Raw genomic sequence first — 6,019 nt, forward strand, 5'->3', positions numbered from 1 at the left:
CAGGTTAGTGCAGTCTCAGTCATCTGGAGGATTGCACAACAATTAACACAGCAAATAAGATCAATGACTTTCTCATCTATGAAGGTGCCAATGTTGGACTGGGCTGAACAACACCATAGTCCAACAGGTTTATTGAAAGCTGCAAACTTTTGGAGGCCCCACTCCTTCCTCAGGCAGATAGTGAGAGATAACACATTGGTCACAGAATTTATAAGTAAAAGATCAAAGGATCATACAATTTACGCAAATGTATTGAACAAATCTAGATGGCTATTAAGTCTTTAATCAGTTAGAACGGATGTGCAGAGTTATTTTTGATTAATGTGTAAATACCTGAAGTTTTCTTGGAGCATTGACTTGAAAGCAATTCTGGATTTACATATTAATCAACTGAAATCTTACTGCCATTCTTATTAGAATGTAGGGATATTTGGGGGGAGGTGTGGTCTGGGTTATCACTTCACTGAGCCAGTGCCCTGTGGTCCCAGCCTCTCTGACGAATGGCAACATCGTTTCCATTTCCAGTCTATCCAGGCCGATCAGTATTCTCTAAATTTTACCAAAACCCCCCACCCCAATCCTTCTAAATTCCATTGACTACAGACTCAGAGTCCTCAACTACACCTCATATGACAGGCCCTCATCTCTAAGGTCATTCTTGAAAACTTTCTGGACCCCCTCCAAGGCCAGCACATCCTTCTTAGATACAAGGCTATAAACTGCTCACAATATTCCAAATGTGGTCTGGCCAGAGTTTTATACAGCGTCAACAGTACATCTCTGCTCTTTTACTCTAACCCTGTCAAAATGAATGCTAACATTACACTCGCCTTCCTAACTGCTAACTGAACCTGCATGTTAACCGAAAGAGAATCCTGAACCAGGATTCCCAAGATCCTTTATGCTTTAGATTTCCAATGCTTTTCCCCATTGAGAAAATAATTTACACCTCTATTCTTCCTACCAAAGTGCACAACCTGACGCTTTCCCACATTGTGTTCCATCTGCCACTTCTTTGCCAATTCTCCTTGCCTGGCCAAGTCCTTCCTGCAGCCTGTTCCCTGTGGACCTCCACTAGTCAGCAGCTGCCATTTTGAAAAATACCTCTTTTTCCCACTCTCTGCCTTCTGCCAGTCAGCCGATCCTCTATCCATACCAGTACCTTGCCCCTACAGCATTATTTAGAAGACTCCTGTACAGCCATCTGGAAATCCAAATAGAGCACAACCACTGCCTCTCCTTTGTCTAGCTTGCTTGTTACCACCTGAATGAATTCTAACAGATTTGTCAGATATGACTTCCCCTTGATGGAGCCATCCTCTGGACATTCGCTGATTCCAGTAATTCCTGAAGGATCACCACCAATGCTTTTACAATCGCCTCAGCTTCTTCAGACTTCTGGATGTGGTCCATCTGGTTATTTATCCACATTTCGACTTTTCAGCTTCCCCACTATCTTCTCCTTAGTGAAAGCCACTACACTCATCTCTGCCCTGACTCTCTTGAAGTTCTGATACACTGCTGATGTCTTCTACCATGAAAACTGATGCACATACCTATTCAGTTCTTCCACCATTTCTTTGTTCCCCATCACTGTTTCTCCAATGTCATTTTCAAGCATCTAATGTCCAGTCTTGGCCTCTCTTTTACCTTCTTTATATCTAAAAAGGTCTTTTACATTACCAGCTAGCTCATCCTCACATTTCATCTTCTCCCTCTTCCGATTGCTTTTTTATTGTTATCCTCTGGCTTTTAAAGACTTCACAATCTCCTAGCTTTCACTAATCTTCATCACATTGTGTGCTTCTGAACAATACAATAACATCAGCTTATAAAGTAAGCAAAGAAATCAATTTACACATTTGATTTATTAAAATATTCTTTAGAAAAATATGCATCTTAAGATCAAAAATAATACATCTACTCCAAAAATGACAAGGGCCATTAACAGTGCATACAGGAAATATTTTATTATTCAATAGCTTGCACTAAACTCCAACATCAACCTATTAAAATGCAATTGTCAAGGATTCAATAAAATGCTCCAAGATTTGAGCTAATTACAAGTACAAAGACCCATTTCAAATTAAAAATTACAACTATACATTTTATTGCTCAGCATCCTGTTCAGTGCTGTGATTACACACCACTGGAGCAAGTGGGACCTGACTCCAGACTCCCTGGTTTAGAGGTGTGGACACTTACAACTGCACTATATAAGCTCTTCTTTACACCTATGATATTTCCTACTCAGCCTGTTCAGAGATGTTGCTACACACCTTGGCGGCAGGTGGGAATTGAACCCAGGCATCCTGGTTAAAACTTAATAACACTACCACTGCACCTAAAGAGACCTGAATTAAACCTATATATATTTGTCTTATCAACCTGTTCAGAGATGATATTACGCAGCTCTGGAACAGGTGGAATTTGAAACCGGACCTCCTGACCCAGGGGTAGGAATTCTACCACTGCACCACAAGACCTGAATTATATGAATTTGGGACAAATCTATCTCACCTGAAGTATTACTTTTTTTTGAAATAATAAGCCCTTTTAACTTAATGTTTTAAAAATTCTACATCTGCAGCAGGCTTATAGGTGGTTCATTAATATTGCCACACAATTTTATAACTTTGGGTGTTAATGGATTGAATTTGACACCAAATATAAAGCATGGGGGTATAAATTGGTTCGGCCCAAAAGACAGTTGCAGAGATTACAACACAGCAATAACTCAGGCGTGTTGAGCGGAACGCAGGCAGCATGAGGCCCGATATTATCTGTAATTTGTTCTGCGTAAGGTTAGCATATGGAACCTTAAATGGAAACGCATTATGGTTGCAGCAGGTGCTTGAGGCATTCTGCAGTTGTCTCAGACCAATGATTGAATACAGGAAAGATTGAACCAGTTTTAGATATTATGATGGAGATCTAGGTGGAGAAGTGATGAGTTATCCAAGATTATCAGTGCAGGAAGCATGGGAACAACTAGTTATGCAAGTCAAAGCAGTACTACAAGAAGTTCTGATTTGGAAATGCCGGTGTTGGACTGGAGTGTACAAAGTTAAAAATCACACAACACCAAGTTATAGTCCAACAGGTTCAATCTGAAAGCCAGTGCTTCCAATTAAACCTGTTGGACTATAGCCTGTTGTGCGATTTTTAACTTTGTGTACAAGAAGTTCAATAACCTCACACCATCAGCTTCAAACAATGCTCAGGATCACCACATCCTTATCACTCAGCTATCAACAATGTCCATCAGGAGTTGGGTATAACTTGTTTATGACACAATTCACCCTCACTTAGTGCTACAAACCTCAAACCCACATCTCAAAGCTTGCAAACACTGGCAGCTTATCAACAACCACTACCATATTATTTGATGATACTCACCGATACTCCACCTTCTCTATTGCAATGATGTGGAGGTGACAGTGTTCGACTGTAATGGACAATGTCAAAAATCACACGACACCAGGTTACAATCTGACAGGTCTATTAGAAATCACAAGCTTTTGGAGCAATGCTCTTTCATCAGATGCAGTGAGAGAGGCACACTGACACAAAGTCTATAGGCAGAGAGATCAAAGGATCAGACAATTGGTGTAAGTGGAGTGAACAAGGCTAAAATAGCTGATGAAGAACTCTGTTAGAAAGGAGTTGCAAGTTTTGTTGATTAAGATGAAAATTCAGAATCTGTTTCAAGTCACTGCCCCGAGATAATTACAGGTTTTATCAGTGTCTGCCTAAGTTTCCAAACTTCAATCAGACAGAGATATAAAAGGTGACATCTCTGGTCAGACATGGAATTGTAGGTGTGCGGCCTCATTCAGAACCTGTCTCGGAGTTTTAAATCAAGCAGATCTTGTTCTGAAAGCAAGCATTTATAAAATGTCACACTGACTATGATTACAAATTGCTTTTTTGAACAAAATAGAATGTATCTGCAAATAAACAAATATCTTAGATAAAATGATTCGCCTCATAGATTTGTGCGTGTGTGTGCACTTGAGAGTGTGTCCAATTGTGTGATGTCTTAATCTCTCTGCCGATAAACTCTGTGTCGGTGTTCCCTCTTTCACTGTACCTGATGAAGGAGCATTGCTCTGAAGGTTTGTGATTTCTAATAAACCTGTTGGATTATAACCTGATGTCATATGATTTTTGACTTTCTCTCTAGCAAGTGACACACAACTTGAGGCAGCTGGAACCAACAAAAAAGGGGAAAAGCATACCTGCATATCCTGACCTCCTTGAAAGAGGTCATATTAGCAATAATGAGATAATTGCTGGCAACATAGCCATCAGGGGCTATAGATATATAAGATGATTTTTTTCTATGGACTTAATCCTCCCTCTCCCATCTTGCTTCTTCACTTTCAAGGAATTTTCTGTAACTCCATAAATATAGATAATATTTCTTTCTTCTGTACTATAAATTCTCCTATCGCAACTATAATGGACTGACATTTATCTAGCTAATCTTTTCCTTTTTAAATTCCTAAGAAGTGAGGGGTATAGACAGTATGAATAGCCAAGTAATTTTCCCAGGATGGGGGAGTGCAAAACTAAAGGGCATGGGTTTCAGGTGAGACAGGAAAGATTTAAGAGACTCAAGAGGCAATTTTTTCACAGAGGGTGGTGAGTATATTGAATGAGTTACCAGAGGAAGTGATAGAGGCAGGTACAATTACAATGTCTAAAAGACATTTGGATAGTTGCATGAACAGGAAAAGTTTAGAGAGATATGGTCCAAATGCAGGTAAATGGGACTAGTTCAGTTTAGGAAACCTGGTTGGAATGAATGGGTTGGGCCAAAGGGCTTATTTCCTAATGATATGACGTCATTACCATGTAGAGGCAAAAGGTCTTTATTTAGAAAGATGTTACATATCAACAGAGAAGTGGTGGACCAAAGGGCCTGTTCCTGTACTGTGCCGTTCTTTATTCTTTATACAGAAACTTTAAATGCGTGTGAAAAATGTGTCGAATTGTAACAGCTATAAAATCACTCAAGTAACATGACAGCATTCAATCACCCTTTTAAATAATACAGCACAAACAGGAATAAAGAGGCCTTTTATATCATTCACTACATGCTCAGTTGGAGGTTGAGAGAGTGTAGGCTGGTTGCGAATTTTAAAATGGCAGTACTGGTACAAATCTTCGAGTAAAAAGTGAGGTCTGCAGATGCTGGAGATCAGAGCCGAAAATGTATTGCTGGTTAAAGCACAGCAAGTCAGGCAGCATCCAAGGAACAGGAAATTCGACGTTTCGGGCCAGAGCCCTTCATCAGGAATGATGAAGGGCTCTGGCCCGAAACGTCGAATTTCCTGTTCCTTGGATGCTGCCTGACCTGCTGTGCTTTAACCAGCAACACATTTTCAGTACTGGTACAAAACCAGCATTACATATTATAAGACCATAAGACATAGGAGTGGAAGTAAGGCCATTCGGCCCACTGAGTCCACTCCGCCATTCAATCATGGCTGATGGGCATTTCAACTCCACTTACCAGCGTTCTCCTCGTAGCCCTTAATTCCTCGAGACAACAAGAATCTATCAATCTCTGCCTTGAAGACATTTAGCGTCCTGGCCTCCACTGCACTCCGTGGCAATGAATTCCACAGGCCCACTACCCTCTGGCTGAAGAAATGTCTCCGCATTTCTGTTCTGAATTGACCCCCTCTAATTTAAAGGCTGTGTCCACAGGTCCTAGTCTCCTCACCTAATGGAAAAAATTTCCTAGCGTCCACCCTTTCCAAGCCATGTATTATCTTGTACGTCTCTATTAAGTCTCCCCATAATCTTCTAAACTCCAATGAATACAATCCCAGGATCCTCAGCCGTTCCTCATATGTTAGACCTACCATTCCAGGGATCATCCGCGTGAATCTCCGCTGGACACGTTCTAGTGCCAGTATGTCCTTCCTGAGGTGTGGGGACCAAAACTGGACACAGTACTCCAAATGGTGCCTAACCAGAGCTTTATAAAGTCTCAGTAGCACATCTC

This window comes from Hemiscyllium ocellatum, chromosome 16 (assembly GCF_020745735.1).
Source record: "Hemiscyllium ocellatum isolate sHemOce1 chromosome 16, sHemOce1.pat.X.cur, whole genome shotgun sequence".
NCBI lineage: Eukaryota > Metazoa > Chordata > Chondrichthyes > Orectolobiformes > Hemiscylliidae > Hemiscyllium > Hemiscyllium ocellatum.